The 17,813-nt window shown below is 41.2% G+C and overlaps 1 protein-coding gene across 2 annotated transcripts in view; it reads right to left on the bottom strand.

Annotated features, from left to right (window-relative positions):
• The window catches only part of MOB3B (MOB kinase activator 3B), a 97,820-nt gene that overhangs the window by 53,729 nt on the left and 26,278 nt on the right, over window positions 1-17,813 (bottom strand). The window contains exon 2 of one of the 2 annotated variants that reach the window (XM_070742486.1): window positions 2,980-3,084. The exons of the other annotated variant lie outside the window; for it this stretch is intronic. The gene's annotated coding sequence lies outside the window, so the exon portion shown is untranslated. The remainder of the gene's footprint in view (window positions 1-2,979; window positions 3,085-17,813) is intronic. 2 annotated transcript variants of the gene reach the window in all.

The raw sequence follows: 17,813 nt of genomic DNA, 5'->3' as shown, positions 1-17,813 counted from the left end.
GTAGTAAGGTTAAAGTGATTAAGGTGGTATAGAAAGTTGCAGTTTATGTAGTAAAAGTTTTTTTTTTTTTTTTAAGATACAATTGTTAAGATACAATTAGTAAAGAGTTGTAAAGAGAGTATCAGAATTTGAATTTGAATTTGAATTTGTTTCACTTAGGAAATAACAAGAAAAAGGGTTCAAGTTATCAATAAAATAGCATTTGAATCAATATGTTTCCAGTGATAATATCACAATGTATGGGAAAGAAAAGGAAGGAGAGAAAAAGTGGGGAAAAGTAATAATTCAGTAGTACAATTGTTCAGTATTCAGTATAAGGGGAAAGTCAGTCAATCAATCAGGGGGTTACTCTATTAAGGGTTTAAATCAGTTGAGTCAGTTAAGTTAATTAAATCCAATAAATCTTAAAACATTGAATTACTATAAGTTACTATAAGTTATAAAATCAAAAAGAAATCCAGTTACTATCTGCTATTTAAAGTTAATTAAGGATAAGTAATAATAAAGTCTAAAGTCTGATGTTAATATACAGTAAAACTATCAACTCAAAGTAATCTATCAGTATGTTCTACTTAAATATAATATAATTTAATCTATATAAATAGTTCAATAGCTAGAGTAAATATTACAATATTTTATGAATTACAAAATTGGGTAAGGGTTTTTTGTCAATATATATAGTCCAAAGATATCAGAATAAGATTTAAATAACTTAGAAGAAATTCAATCCCAGTCGATCCAAATCCAAGAGTTCGTAGTTCAGCAATATAGTGTTATTAAATTGATCAAGTTCGGTACAGTTCGGTTCTGTTATCAAAGAGTAAGGTCAATGATTTGTTGAGACTTTGTTTGCAGTTAATGAAATAAATTTTAGTGACGCAGTTCCAGAGGAAAAAAAGGGGAGAGACAGTAGAGAGTTAACAAGTTGTTCAGGGTTCCGGATCAATAAACGTCCAATATTCAAGTGTCCTAGTATCAAAATGTCCAAATTCAATTTCCAAGTATCCAAAAGTATCCAAAAGTAATCCAATATGTGCAAAATTGTCCAAAAGAAAAAGGGTAGTAGTAGTGAAAAATGAAAAAAGGCAAAAATATCTATGTATGAAATTCAAAAGTGAACAAACTTTATTTAGTTATTATTAAACGAGAAAAATAAAAATTAAGGCAAAAAAGGGTATGGAAAGAAAAGGAAGGGTAATTGGTAGGTAGTGAAAAAAAATAGGGTCGGAGTTTTCCGGTTGCTGTTTTAAGTCTTATCTGCTTTATTCTTTTTTTTTTTCCAACTAGTCAAGATGTTATTTCAAAGACAAATAGCAAAAAAGTTATTGCGGGGGGTTTAAACTTTCTCCTACCTTCAAAACACGTTACTTAAACCTTCTCTCCTTGCGAAAATTTCAAGTACAGATGATGGTTCTAAGGCAAGTCAAAATCTCAGATAGTCGAGGCGAAAATTCATTCTAAAAACCTTCAAGTAAAATTCGTCATCGTCGCCATCTTTGCCAGGGGGCTCGTAACACTCACAGATCGAAGTCGCCGCCTCTCACTCTTCAGACTCAGAAAAGGAGTCAGGATGTCCCTTTCGCAAGGAGTAATCCAACACGTATGCCACAAATCCAAAAACCGTCCTCAGTCCTTCTGCAGCAAGCAATAACACCCCCAAAGGTATTTGTCGTTACCGCGGCTTCCAAGATAAAGCAGAGCGCAGCGCTTCCGGATCAGCAAAAAAAGCTGATCTCTTTGGTTGATGATTTGGAGGATCTCCCGTCCCCCGGGGGGGGTCCGCCGAACGCCCCCGGGTGCACGCAAACTTCCCCTCAAAGACCTTGGGCTCTACGGGTCCGCGGTCGCCCGATAGGGCAATCAATCAACACAAAAGGCCAGATGTAACCCGGAGAACCGGGAAACACACAGCGACAGCACCGCACCACAACCGGAAGTCAATAATAATAATTATTATTAATAATTTATTAGATATGTATGCTGCCCCTCTCCAAGAATTTAAAATAAGAATATCTTCTTCAAATGGTCTTGATGGATTCCATAACCTACAATGTCTAATTGTCACAAAGGACAAAAATATAAGAAAACATGTAAAAATACATTCATGTTAAAATCTGAGTTCCATTATAGTTCACTCAACATTCCTTGCTCAATGAAATTCTCCAAATACCACTTCTGTTCCCTACCCTACAATTGAATGATGTAAAGACTTGTCATTTTGTTGAAGTAACCTAGTATTACAAAGAGAGAATAATCTAAATATACTCACTTCCCACAACAAAGTTTTAACAGACGACATCAGATTTGACTGCCACTAACCTGCCTTCAAAATGAACTTTTTATAGAATTTCTTGCAGCATCCGATATTATACAAACCCAGTATTATGCAAATCGGTGTCAAAATTCTGACAATTTCTGCTTCTAAGAAACAAAGCTAAGTAAGGAGCAATTTACAGCAGGTAGTGTGACATTATACTGCTTTGAACCATGCTGCGCAATAAAAATAAGCATCCCTTCTGAAACAGTTTCTCCTCTCTTTTTCTAAAGATGGGGGCTTTGAGGCGGTGCTAGAAATATGTATCGTGCTGCTTGGATATTGCAGCAAAAGCACTTAGACTTAAACACTGCTTCACAGTGCTTTCCAGCCCTTTCTAATTGGTTTACAGAGTCAGCATATTGCCCCCTAAAATTTGGGTTCTAATTTTATAAATCTTGGAAGTCAACTTTGAGCTGGTGAGAACCCAACTGCTGGTAGTCAGTAGAATTAGAGTGCAATATTGCCTTCAACCACTGTGCCACCACAGCTCTCATATAGCTGAAAAGCAAATATTTAATGTTTTCATGAACTCTGCCAAAATGTTCCCTATTCCAAATAACGTAAGAAACAGTGCAAGTAGTCCACAATTTACAACAATTCATTTAGTGACCATTCAAAGGTGCAATGGCACTGAAAATGACATGACCAATTTTAATACTTACCACCATTGCAGCATCCTCCTGGTCATGTGATCAAAAGTCAAATGCTTGGCAACTGACAAAAGAACTGCAGAGTTCCGGGATCATGTGGTCATCTTTTGTGATCTTCTGACAAGCAAAATCAGCGAGGAAGCAGATTCACTTTAACAACTGTGTTACTAACTTAGGTTTAGGTTAGGTTTAGGTTTATTGGATTTATATGCCGCCCCTCTCCGCAAACTCAGGGCGGCTCACAACAATAATAAAAAACAGTACAGTACATAATACCAAATCCAATGCCCACCCATCTAGTTACAATTTAAATTAATAATCTCATAAAAACAGTATATATAAAAAACAGGCACACAGTCAATCAATCAACAAAACAACATGGGCAAGGGGGAGGTGTTTTAGTTCCCCCATGCCTGACGGCAAAGGTGGGTCTTAAGGAGTTTACGAAAGGCAGGGAGGGTGGGGGCAATCCTAATCTCAGGGGGGAGCTGGTTCCAGAGGGTCGGGGCCCCCACAGAGAAGGCTCTTCCCTGCAGTAATTCACTTAATGATGAAGAAAGTCGTAAAATGGAGCAAAATTCATTTAACAATTGTCTCGCTTAGCAACAGAAATTTGGTGCTCAATTGTGGTCATGGGTTGATGGGTCATGGGTTGATGCCCACCTATATTCATAATTATACAGAATATATGAAAATAATCCGATGTATTGTACAGGTACTGTGGACTTTTCCCACCTGTTATTCCTGGTGCTTTGGACTACCATTTCTATGTTGGTAATCCATACTGGCTAGGATTAATGGAATTAATAGTCAAAGCAGTCTGTGGAGACTAGACTTGGAGAAGGCTGCTATAAAAGAATATCGATGAGGCTAATAAATACTGTAGTTAACAGGCTAACATTGAGTTAATGATACCGGACCTAAGGGCACCCAACCAATTAATGGAATTAAGTGAGATTCAAACTTGAGGAACTGTTATGTTACAGGTGATATATTCTCAGCTCTTGGGCCACAAATATACTGTTTCCTGCAAGCAGCCAGTAATTCTTAAATTAGGTCTTGCTGCTTCTCTTTCTATAGACATAACCTTGGGAGAACTACTACTTTCCAGCCATCAACCAGGTGGTCTCTCTAAGGGTAAATCAATAAAATAAATAGGTGATTAAAGGGAAAAGGGAGAAATAAGGTTTCTTCTTTAAACTCTAGGGGCAGATGGGTATTTTCTTCTTACTGTCCATTTAGAACCAGAGTCAACCCTATAAATCAGTTAAAATCTGGCTGTCAATGGTAGTTTATTTTAATGTTTCTCAGAACTATCCATATTCCAGCAAAGCAGCACAGTCACTGTTTCTTTATGAAGGAACTCAGTGTTCCTTTTTTGCAGGAATAAAGTTGTCATCACAAACCCAGTAACTGATATCACCGCTGCCAATGCTACTTATGAGTTCTAACCTTTTGATTATAAATTCCTTACAGAGCAAGGAATTTCACAACACTTTTCTATTTTGTAACACTTTAAGACACAGTCAACATTTTCCAAGACTGGTTAAGTTGGAAGCAATTCTCATAGCATTTGCCTTGTATTTCATCTATGTGGTATGGAGAGAATATACACTCTCTAGGATGCTCTAAAACAGAAGAAGAACAGAATAACAGAGTTGGAACAATCCGACAAAGGAATCTCTTTGTGATCAGCCTCCTCTCAGCATCTTTTAACACTGCTAAAGAGCCTGTTTCTCAGTAGACTTTGAGGCTTTGTCCTTCACAGCCCTATCCCTAGAGGAGGTCTTGAGGAAGTCTGGCTTTTGGCTGTGGCTTTTTTATGGCCAGAAGAAGAGGAGGTCTCCTGACTCTTATCAGATTCTCATACATGGTGAAAGACCAACAAGCCCTGGAACACCCACTTAAGGAGTCACAACACATCCCTAGGGATGAAGGAGTGATATCCATAGGCAGGAACTTCTATACTGTGCCTTAGTGAGATGATCAACTCTATCCCATGAATCCCTGGGAATAGCACTCCTCACCCCAGGCACTAGGAAATATTTTATTTATTTTTTATTTATTTATTAGATTTGTATGCCGCCCCTCTCTGAAGACTCGGGGCGGCTCACAACAGTAATAAAAACAATATAGCAGTGGAACAAATCTAATATTAAAAAACATAAAACCCTATCATTATTTAAAGAACCAAACAGCACATTCATACCAAACATAAAACAAAGTATTAAAAAAAAAGCCTGGGGGAAAGGTGTCTCAACTCCCCCATGCCTGGCGGTATAAGTGAGTCTTGAGTAGTTTACGAAAGACAGGGAGGTGGGGGCAGTTCTAATCTCTGGGGGGAGTTGGTTCCAGAGGGCCGGGGCCGCCACAGAGAAGGCTCTTCCCCTGGGGCCCGCCAAATGACATTGTTTAGTCGACGGGACCCAGAGAAGGCCAACTCTGTGGGACCTTATTGGTTGCTGGGATTCGTGCGGTAGCAGGCAGTTCCGGAGGTACTCTGGTCCAATGCCATGTAGGGCTTTAAAGGTCATGACCAACACTTTGAATTGTAACAGCGGCAAGCAGCAGTAATAAGCAATGAGTTGTGAAATTGCAGCAAGAGATCAGCTTCTATAGAGAGAGCAGTTATGAAAAGACTTCTAAGGTAGAAAAGGGGCAATAAAATGGCGCCCGGCAGCTGCGCAGCTGTAATGGCCTCTCAAAATGGCCACCATCACTCATTGTGCTAGAAAACTACCAGAACGGCCAAATAAAATAGGGAGAGAGAGAGGGAGGGGAGCAATATGAAATATAGAAGGAAAGCAGATGGGAGATAAAAAATATTAAAGGAGCAAACTAAGGATATAAACCAAGGATATATTTTGGATAGAAATGTATAACTATGGATGTTTTGACAATATGGTATATGTATGGATGTTTGTGTAAGTTTGGTGGAAAAAAACAAAAGGCCGCCGTGATGAAATCTGCCTAACAACGGGCAGATCGCAACATGCACAAAACAAAATGATGACTACTGCAACTAAAATGGCCACCGCCAACTGCGGAGGTGAAAAGAAGCCTCCACAGCATTCTTCGCTGCTTACCTGCTCCAGTTGGAGCACAGAGCCTTCAAAACGACCACTCAATTGTCCAGCAAGAAAACGGAGGAAACTTGCCTCTGCCTATGGCTGCTCCCCTTTGAGTATAGCCCCATGAGGCAGGGACTTTGGCTGCATGAGCTGTTTGGGGGTGTGCTTCTCCCCTGTGTACCAGCTAAGCTGCACATTCCGCCTGCGGTGATCTTTTGCATTTAGGAAGAATCCAAGCATGAGAACCTCAGTCACTTTTCTTTATTTGTAAGAATGGTAGCTGAGCTAAAATATTACGTCCCTCTTACACCGATGGAGTTAGAAAAACTGAATCATCACAGCCAGTGGAACAGAGAAAAAGAGGGTGTGTTTAATTCAATCAGCTAACTCAGTCCCTATGACAACCAATGGAGTTAATCCATGCTTGGACTTTCCCTAGCAGCGCACAGAAGAACTATCATATCTCAACACTCACATGATCCAGAGACAGAGTTGACATGATGGGTGCTTGTTCAGCAATTGTCTGCTGTTTCATGAATCCTCCTGGCCTTTAAGAAGAACTAGAAACTGTTAGATATGCTGCCCAGTTACCTACCCAGTTACAGGGTAAAAGTCAAAAGTTCAGACTTGTTTATTGAATGTTAATTGGTTGGGCTCTTTTGGCCTAAAAATGTATCCTTGTAAAAGCTGCCTGTTGCTGGGGCTAGTTAGTATAAATACCCAGAACTGTCATTGTATTTTGCTCTCAATACACAATTGCTACTTGAACTGAATTGAGCTTCCTTGTCCTGTCAGAGCAATAAACCTTGCTATTGATTCAATCGATTTTTGAGAGTTATTACAGAAACATTTTGGAGTTCTTCCTAACCTTTAACACCAAAATTGACTTTTTTTCTTGGTGATAAGGAAAGCAAAAAATAGTAAAGGACAAGACAATTATTTATTTATTTATTTTTATTTTATTTATTCAATTTTTTTTGTGCTGCCCTTCTCCTTAGACTCATGTCTACAACATGTTAGCAATAGCACTTTTTAACAGAGCCAGCATATTGTCCCCACAATCCGGGTCCTCATTTTACCCATCTTGGAAGGATGAGTCAACCTTGAGCTGGTGATGAGATTTGAATCTCTGACCTGCAGATTTAGCAGTCAGCTTTAGTAGCCTGCAGTACTGCACTCTACCCACTGCGCCACCTCGGCTCATATAATTAATAACAGGAAACATTTCAAAGTTCCTTTTAACTACTCAGACACAATTATTTTGTCATATGTCTACCTCATTTATTTACAGAAAGGAATAAATATAACTAAATATGAAAGTGGAAAGAAATTCAGGCAATGTTATGCATGAAGATATGCAGCGTTATATATATATAATCTTAATGCACAGTATAGCTTCAACATATATGTATATGTATGAATTAACAAATTGAATTTGCAACAAAATATGCATCTATGTTTTTCTTGAAGTTTTGATCAGTTAATTATGAAGCTCCTTTCTATAAATGTATCTTCCGGGAAGATACTTATTGTATGATTAAGAAATATTCTTTGATACACAAAGAAATTGTATTGTCTAAATTAAATATTAAGATGTACAATTTTATAGGGGTGAAATCTAGCAGGTTCTGACAGGTTCTGGAGAACTAGTAGCAGAAATTTTGAGTAGTTCGGAGAACCGGTAGGGGAAAATTTGAGTAGTTTGGAGAACCAGCAAATGCTACCTCTGGCTGACCCCAGGAGTGTAGAGGGAATAGAGACTGCAGTATCCTTCCCCTGGAGTGGGGTGCAAATGGAGATTTTGCAGTATCCTTTCCCTGCCATGCCCACCAAGTCACACCCAAGCCACACCATGTCCACCAAGTCACACCCTCAGAACCGGTAGTAAAAAAAAATTTGGATTTCAATGTTAGTAATAACCTACTTGGAGGCAATTTTTTAAATCCATATTGCACCACATATCTCTTCCTCTAAAACTCCATACAGTACTTCATTTTATTTTTAGTACTAGATGAGACTGGCATTATATTGAAAACAATTTGGTTAGTAATCACAAATTAAAATCTATTCTCTAATCATGATTTCACACCATTTTTTATATTAGGTGTATCCAACCTTGGCAACTTTAAGACTTATAAAACTCCTAGAATTCCCCAGCCGGTCATACTTTAAAATTGCAAAGATTGGATAACTCTGTTTTATATTACATTTTAGAAAATAACAACAGCTAGCATTCAGCTAAATAACTGTGATGGATGCATACGTAAGAAATCCTATTCATCGTAGCTGGGCAAACCATACTACCCATTTTAAAAAACTGATTGAAACGAATGAACAATAAGGTTTCAAAAGGTATTAGCCACAAGAACTATATGTTACTTCCAGGATCAGAGCCAGCAAACTAGGGAGTGTAAATAGAAGCCTGGGGTCTTCTTATAGTCATTTAATTAAGAATTAATTAGTCCTTAGGAATAGAATATTGTGCTTCAAAGTCCTTGCAATGATTCAGTATTGCTCTTCATAGATTCCTATGTCACACATTCCTGACTAAAAATTAGGACACGTTCCATCCATGTTTATTTTACAATTATTCCATGGAACATAATCCAAATATAAAAGAGCATGCTTATAATTGATAATTTCCCGGTAACAACTATCCTTGTGGTGTGACCAGAACAATCTAGAACTGAACACACTCAAAACCGTAGAAATGGTGGTAGACTTTAAGAGAAACCCTTCCACCCTTCCACCTCACAATACTAGACAACACAGTATCAACAGTAGAGACCTTCAAATTTCTAGGTTCTATCATATCTCAAGACGTAAAATGGTCACCTAACATCAAAAACATCATCAAAAAAGCACAACAAAGAATGTTCTTTCTGCGCCAGCTCAGGAAGCTCAAACTGTCCAAGGAGCTGCTGATACAGTTCTACAGAGGAATAATTGAGTCTGTCATCTGCACCTCTATAACTGTCTGGTTTGGTTCTGCAACCCAACAGGATCGACACAGACTTCAGAGGATAATCAGAACTGCAGAAAAAACAATTGCTGCCAACCTGCCTTCCATTGAGAACCTGTATACTGCACGAGTCAAAAAGAGGGCGGGGAAAATATTTCCTGACCCCTCACATCCTGGACACAAATTGTTTCAACTCCTACCCTCAAAACGTCGCTACAGAGCACTGCACACCAATACAACTAGTCACAAGAACAGGTTTTTTTCTGAACGCCATCACTTTACTAAACAAATAATTCCCTCAACACTGTCAGACTTTCTACTAAATCTGCACTTCTATTCTACTAGCTTTTCTCATCATTCCTTTCACCCATTTCCTCCCATGTTGACTGTATGACTGTAACTTGTTGCTTATATCCTAAGATTTTTATTAATATTGCTTCTTCATTGCTTATTTGACCCCTATGACAATCATTAAGTGTTGTACCATATGATTCTTGACAAATGTATATTTTATTTTATGTACGCTGAGAGCATATGCACCAAGACAAATTCCTTGTGTGTCCAATCACACTTGGCCAATAAAAATTCTATTCTATTCTAATAGAATTCTATTCTATTCTATTCTAATCTAAAAATGAATCAGAGATAAAAATTTATATGATAAGCTGGTCAGGAAAACCCTTAAAATGCTCATCTATTTGGGGGATTCTTTTTCTTTGTTGACAGGGTATGATTACCCATCACCTTTATTCATTATCTTTTAACACTAAGGAAAATAATCAACCTTCTCCAGCTGGTCCCAGAGTCTTAATTTGTTGGACTTTAACTCAGCAAAGGAAAAACCTTGCTGACTAGACTGCAGGTGCAAGTAATTTCTTTTTCTCTACTAGTTGTCTAGACTAAAAAGTTGGAAAAAAGATTAGGCAAGAAAGGAATGACAGTCCCCTTCCACTGCCAAGGACCATGACGGGATAAAACTAAAGAGACTGAGTAAGCATGACACACTGATATTTTGGACAGTTCATTTATGTATCAGTGTTTGCAAAGCAGCTGAAGAATACGTCATGCATGATATGCATTGTCTTTCCGTGATTCAGTAATACACGCAGATGGAAGAGCACACACCTTGTAGCAACATGTTAGTTATTTGAAATAATGTATTTAACTATGAGTCAAGCATATTCAGGTGGCCAAGTGCACCTGGTTTCATACCGCAGAACTGAAAGATTTGACGGAATAGCTCAAAGCTGAATTGAAACAAAGCATTAAATGCAAAAGAAATATTCTGTCAAGAGGATGGTGGGCCAAATCTACTGACTAGAGAATTTTGAAGTATTCATGGAAAAATAATGAAAGCTTTTTTTTTAATTCTAGAAGCTGATATTCAATTTGTTTATCTATCTATCTATCTATCTATCTATCTATCTATCTATCTATCTATCTATCTATCTATCTATTTTTTGATTTGATTTGATTTGATTTGTATGCCGCCCCTCTCTGTGGACTCGGGGCGGCTAACAGCAGTGATAAAAACAGCATGTAACAATCCAATACTAAAACAACTAAAAAACCCTTATTATAAAACCAAACATACATACAAACATACCATGCATAAATTGTAGAGGCCTAGGGGGAAAGAATATCTCAGTTCCCCCATGCCTGACGGCAGAGGTGGGTTTTAAGGAGCTTACAAAAGGCAAGGAGGGTGGGGGCAATTCTAATCTCTGGGGGCAGTTGGTTCCAGAGGGCCAAGGACACCACAGAGAAGGCTCTTCCCCTGGGTCCCGCCAAACGACATTATTTAGTTGACGGGACTCGAAGAAGGCCCACTCTGTGGGACCTAACTGGTCGCTGGGATTATGCCTGCTTCAACACAACCACTGCATTTCTCTCATTTGATTCAAATGTTAAATCTCTGTAAAAGAAATTGCACGATGAAAGGATTCTACATCAATAGCAGGGGTAGGTTCTAACTTACCTCACTGCCAGTTCGCTTCCTCCCATGCCGTGCAGCTGCGCCTCATGGGCATACACACACTTTGTGTGTGCGTGCATGTACAATGCCAACCCACCCAAAAAAAGCCAAAAACAAGATGGTGACACCTGTGCAGTGCCGGAAACTCAGCTTCTGCACATGTTCATAAGAAAAAAATAGTATAGTAAGGAAGATTACTATTTGATAACACATATATTAACACCAGCAAGGTTGGTGTTTGCACAAACTTGGAAAAAGGAAAATATACCAAATGAAGAAATGGTGATTAGGAAAATGCTAGATTGTGTTAAATTAAGCAAATTAACATACAAATTACAGAATAAACAAAATAAAGACTACTACACAGTTTGGGGGAAATTATATACTGTAGTTGGATAGAAAAGAAAAAAGAATTGAACTAACGTTTAAGAAAAAGAATGAATCAATGGAAAGAGAATTGTAAAGTATTAAGCTATTTCATTTTGTGTTTTTTTATATATCTGAAAGTTTGTATGTTTTATTTTGTTTGTTCATTATTTTAAAAAAAAACCTGGAACCCCTCCCCCCTCCATTTTTTTTAAAAAAAAAACATGGTGTCGGTTATGAAGCGGCTTCTGAAACATCATTGTGACATCACTGGCAGTTTCCTACTGGTTTGGGCAAACCAGTCCGAACCAGGAGGAAATCACCTCTGACCAATAGCCCTCTAACTGAAAATGTACATAATGATAAAGCTAGCAAGGAAGATGCTCCTCCATATTTATTGCCACTCCATCTCAGGTGATGAACGTCAAAGAAGAAAGAGATGGTTATGAATAGAACCAAACAGGAGTCTAGCAGGCTATACCAGTAGATGCAACTGTCCGAATATGGCTATCTACAGTATTATGGGCCCATGTTGAATTGGAAAAATGTAAATATCAGTTATTGAATCAGTGAATCCTTTGACTAAATCTGTGCTGGATTTCACTGAAAACTACTTCTACCTTTATGATATTTTGGTCTTCACATTGTCTTGAATTTTACCCAGATTTAGCCTCCATTCCACTCCTTGCTCTTTACAGCTGGACTACTGCTGTTTGCTCCACCCGGGGCTAGCACTCTCTTTAAATATCATCTGAAAACTTCAGCTGGGGTAGCATGAAGCAATCCAGGTAGTTATGGGCATATCTAGATTTGTCCATAAGATACCAGTGCTATGGAAGTTGCATCTGCTGCCAATTTATTTTGGGGTTCAGATCAAGGTACTAGTTGCCTTTATCAAGTCTTAGGTACTTAGATACAGTGTTTAAATATTTTCAAGTTCATCTCCTATGGTTGGATACAAGTTAAGGCTCCCATCATCAAGAGTACACCATCTAAGGCAGCGTTTCCCAACCGGTGTGCCGCGGCACACTAGTGTGCCGCGAGACATGGCCAGGTGTGCCGCCAAGCTCCGGCTGGGCGGGGTGCTGCCGGTACTTCCGTCCTGGGGCTCCCGCTCGCAGCTGTCCCCCGGCTCCTGCTCGATGCCGCGGTTTTCGGCGCTCTCCTGCTGGGCCCCAAAGAAGGAAGGCGGGAAAAAGGAGCCTTTTCCCCGCCTTCCTTCTTTGGAGCCCAGCAGGAGAGCGCCGAAAACCGCGGCATCGAGCAGGAGCCGGGGGACAGCTGCGAGCGGGAGCCCCAGGACGGAAATACCGGCAGCGCCCCGCCCAGCTGGAGCTTCTCTGGCGTCCACGGCAAGTGTCCTTTGTGGCCCGGCGGGAGGGCACTGGCGTTGGGAGCGGGGGGGGGTCGCAGCGGCCGCAGGCAGTCGCGGGGAGATGTCGGCGGCGAGAGGGAGCGCTCTCTCTCTCTCTCTCAGCTGACTGCAAGCGGGAGCCCTGACGGTGGTGGTTGGACGTGCGGCAAGTGTCCTTTGTGGCCCGGCAGGAGGGCACTGGTGATGGGAGCGGGGGGGGGGGGGGGCCGCAGCGGCCGCAGGCAGTCGCAGGGAGATGGCGGCGGCGAGAGGGAGCTCTCTCTCTCTCTCAGCTGACTGCAAGCGGGAGCCCTGACGGTGGCGGTTGGACGTGCTGCTGGCGCTGCGGGCCTGGCATATACGGTGTCCAGCAGCACGTCCAGCTGCCGCCGTCAGGGCTCCCGCTTGCAGTCAGCTGAGAGAGAGAGAGAAAGAAAGAGAGACATATAAGAGAGGCAGAGAGAGAGAGAAAGAGAGACATAGCAAGAGAGGCAGAGAAAGAGAGACAGAGCAAGAAAGAGAGGCAGAGAAAGAGAAAGAGAGATAGAGAAAGAGAGAGAGAAATAGAGACATAGCAAGAGAGGCAGAGAGAGAAAGAAAGAGAGACATAGCAAGAGAAAAAGAGAGACTTAGCAAGAGAGGCAGAGAGAGAGAGAAAGAGAAAGAAAGAGAGACATAGCAAGAGAGACAGAGAGAGAGAAAGAGAGAGAAAGAAAGAGAGATAGCAAGAGAGGCAAAGAGAAAGAAAGAGACATAGCAAGACAGTGGAAGAGAGAGAGAGAGCAAGAGAGAGAGAAAAGCAAGAAAGAGATAGCAAGAGAGACAGAGAGAGAGAGCAAGGGAGAGAGAAAGACATAGAGGAAGGGAAGGAGGGAGAGAGAAAGAGAGAAAAAAAGAGAGGAAGAAAGAAAGAAAGGGATGGAGAGAGAGAAAGAAGGGAAGGAAGGAAAACAGAGAAAGAGGGAGAAATAGAGCGAAAGGGAGGAAGAGAGAGGGGTTTTTTGTCCAAACTTTTCTTTAGCCCGCCCCCCCGCCCCGCCCCGCCCCCCTTCAGTGTTCCCCAGGATTTTGAAAATATGAATAATGTGCCGCGGCTCAAAAAAGGTTGGGAAACACTGATCTAAGGAATCATATAGATGTATTTTGTCACTGATGGCCCTTTCTGTGGAACAGCTTGCACTTCAGGGTCTGGACCCTGGACCAACCCTACCTTCTTTAGATTCAAAAGAGCCTTAAATCCATGGCTCTTCGGGAAAATGCATAGGGACAATGAGGATTGACCTATCTCCAACAGATGGTGATGTTAATTACTAAGATTACATTTTAATGCTTTTTTGTTGCCTGATGTAAGCTGCTAAGGCTTTTACAACTGAATGGCATACAAATCTTATTAAGTAACTCTTGCTATAATCAACTTCCAGAAATTTTCAATACGGAAAATAAAACTGATACAATAAAACTACTTCAGCATTCTCTAAAATTATAAACCTATGGTTCTATCATAATTCTAATTTCATCTTCAACACCTTTCTGAAAGATGCCAAGATAGATACAACATGAAACACTTAGGAGTCACCACAGAAAAACACTCCCTTTAAACCTTTTTTCCCTTAATCTCAAAAATATAGGGCACCCTAAGCTTCAAATGTCCATGCCAGATGGGTCAATTCTAGCTGGACTTAATAGTCATGGAGTTAGGGTTTCAAAAGTTAAAACCAGCATTTTGAATTGTGCTCAGAAGCTTATAGGAATCCAATGCTGCAATGCAATGCCAGTGTGATGGAGATATACTGTGTTTCCTCCAAAATAAGACCCTGTCTTATATTTTTTTGAACCCTGAAATAAGCACCTGGCCTTATTGCCATGCACTCAAAATCCCGATTGGGGTAATTATCAGGGGGCGTCTTATTTGGGGGAAAACAGGGTAGTAGCTCTCATATGCCAGCTTGCAGCCCTTTGCATTCTGCCCCAAAGTATTCCAAGTACTTTCTAGTGTAAACTGTGTTTTCATCATTTGAGTGCTGAAAATGGTGTCAATCATGATTGGCAAGGGCTCTTACTCCAGATAGAGCTACCATCAATATATCAACTGAGGATTCTCCCCCCCCCCCCAGCATCCAACAGTAACAGTGAATAAATAACTCCCAAACTATGGACCTACCTTTTTAGTAGAAATAAAATCCCATTTTTAAAACATTTAAAATGAAATTGTTTCTAGACAATCAGCAATTCTGTCTTGTTAGGGTTCAATCTCACTATCTTACATCTTGCCGCACAAATCCCAGCAGCAGATTAGGTCGCACAGAGTTGACCTTCTCCGGGTTCCGTCGACTAAACCAGTGTTTCCCAACCGGTGTGCCGCGGCACACTGGTGTGCCGCGAGACATGGTCAGGTGTGCCGCGAGGCGGAGGCCAGCAAAGGTTGTTTTGAAAGTTGGCCCCCTCACGCGCATGGCTTCTCCTCGCTAATAGCGGTGGGCAATAGTCAGGGGAGGGGCGGCTTCTGCAAGTGGGAGCTCCAGGGCTGAGGCTTCCACTTGTGGCTGTCCCCGCCCGATCCGTCCTTCTCTCCGGCTTTCTTGGGGCGCGGCTCCTCCCACAGCTGTGGCTGCAGCGGCGCTGGCGATCCGTCCGCTAGCCGCTCCGAGCGCTGTGGGAACGCCCACCCCTCTCACAGTCCCGCTCGGTCTTCTCGGCCACCTACATGCTGCGGGAAGCCCGGGAAAACCAAGCAGAGCCCCAGGCCAGGCAGAATAATGCCGCTGCCTTGCTATCCCGCTTCTCACTGGCCATGCGGTTGCAGAAGCAAGCTCTCCCCCCTCACACGCACACTTTCGGCTGGGCAGGGGGCGAAGCTGACCCCCTGGCTGCTGGCGAAGGAGGTTCACTCGAGCCTCAGAAAGGAGGTGGATTCAGGCAAAGAGCCTGGCGCAACGGGCGCAGCGTTGGAAAGCGAGCGGGCGGTGGGGGCGCTTCGCTTCTGCCTTCCTGAGGCGCTTTTTTGGGGCTCCGCGTCCAGCGAGTTTCTGCCTTGCCTTGCCTACTTAACGCGGCGGGAGAGATGCTAATTCCCATCCCAAACAGTCCGTCTTTTCCCTCAGGAGTGGGTGGGCGTTTTGTCCCTGGCAGCATCAGGAGGACAACAGATGACTAATCCCGCCAGAGAACAAGAGAGAGAAAGCATGAGAGAGAAAGAAAATAAGAGAGAGAATGAGAGAGAGCAAAAGAGAGAGAGAGAGGTGCTTCTTGAAGCATATGGTAAAAAGCACCCAAATAATAAGAACCCCCCCCCAGCCCACACCTGTTTTTGAAAAAAATAAAAGAGGAAAAAAACCCAGCCCTCAACTGGTTTTGGAAATGGTTCGAGTGTGTATACACACACACACATAAAGAGGGGAGAGAGACAGGGATGGAAAAAGGGGAGAAGTGAGAGGGAGAAGGAATGAGGGAAAAAGGGAGGAAGAGAGAGAAATGAGAAACATGAGAGAGAAAAGGGGTAAAGACAGGAGAAGTACCCAGAAATGAGAGAGCGGTATAAATTTGAGAAGGGATGATTGATGATTGACTGTATTTATAAGAGGATGTTACATGGGATTGTATATATGAGGGGGTTATGTATGTATGTATGTATGTATGTATGTATGTATGTATGTATGTATTTATTTATTTATTTATTTATTTATTAGATTTGTGTCATTTTGGTTGGTGTGCCCCAGGATTTTGTAAATGTAAAAAATGTGCCGCGGCTCAAAAAAGGTTGAAAATCACTGGACTAAACAATGTCGTCTGGTGGGACCCAGGGGAAGAGCCTTCTCTGTGGCGGCCCCGTCCCTCTGGAATCAACTCCCCCTGGAGATTCGAACTGCCCCTACTCTCCTTGCCTTCCGCAAAATGTTGAAGACACATCTCTGCCACCAAGCGTGGGGGGATTAATCCCCCTTTTTTTGTTTGACCTCTGTATCATGATTAGTTGGACTGAATGTGTATGACTGTGTAGTCGATGATTGCTATGACAATGTATCTTTAAATTAGTTTTTAAACTTTTTAATATTGGATTTATATTTGTACTGTATTATTGTTATGTTGTGAGCCGCCCTGAGTCCTTGGAGAGGGGCGGCATACAAATCTATTTATTATTATTATTATTATTATTATCATCATCATCATCATCAATATTATTATTATTATCCTATCCAGGCCCAAACAGCCTCCATACTGGATCAAGACTTCCAAAACATGCCAATTCTGAAATGTTCCACTGCGTATCATCAACATATTGATGATGTTTTACTTTGAGCCCATGGATGAGTTCTGAGAGTGGTTTCAAGTAGATGCTAAGTGGTAAGAGAGAAACCATCCAGCACTGCACAAGAAATGACCCAAGGACACATCCTTTCATCCCCCACCAACTTCAACATTTAAGACTGCAAAACAGTCTCTCTCTTATTCACACTCTTCTCAAATAACCCAGAAAACTCCTCATTTCCAAGTCCTGATGAAGGATGTTGTCAGCCCTTCAAGGCAGAGCAGACTAGGAAACCAAAATCATGAATGCTAATAATACAGAATGAAATGGAACCCAATACAGAATAGAATACTTTATTGGCCAAGAGTGATTGGACACCCAAGTGATTTGTCTCCAGTGAAGAGCCTTGCACTACACATATAAACAACAAAGTAATATAATCATACTATACTAATAGGTGAAAGTAGTAAAAAAGATGAAGAAGAATCATACAGCCATACTATGTGGGTAAATAGCCTTAGATATTAGTACTGTGGTAAGTAGATGTTCAGCAGAGTGATGGCAAGAGGGGAAAAAACTGTCTCTATGTCTAGATCAGTGATTGCGAACCTATGGCACATGTGGCACACCAGCTGTCCTGCCAGCCCAGCTCCATAGAAACATAGAAACATAGAAGATTGACAGCAGAAAAAGACCTCATGGTCCATCTAGTTTGCCCTTATACTATTTCCTGTATTTAATCTTAGGATGGATATATGTTTATCCCAGGCATGTTTAAATTCAGTTACTGTGGATTTACCAACCACGTCACTGTGGATTTACCAACCACGTCTCTACCACGTATACACGCACATCTCCTGCCAGCCAGATAG

This window comes from Erythrolamprus reginae, chromosome 2, assembly GCF_031021105.1.
Source record: "Erythrolamprus reginae isolate rEryReg1 chromosome 2, rEryReg1.hap1, whole genome shotgun sequence".
NCBI classification, from domain to species: domain Eukaryota; kingdom Metazoa; phylum Chordata; class Lepidosauria; order Squamata; family Dipsadidae; genus Erythrolamprus; species Erythrolamprus reginae.
This window is presented reverse-complemented; position numbering and strand designations above follow the sequence as displayed.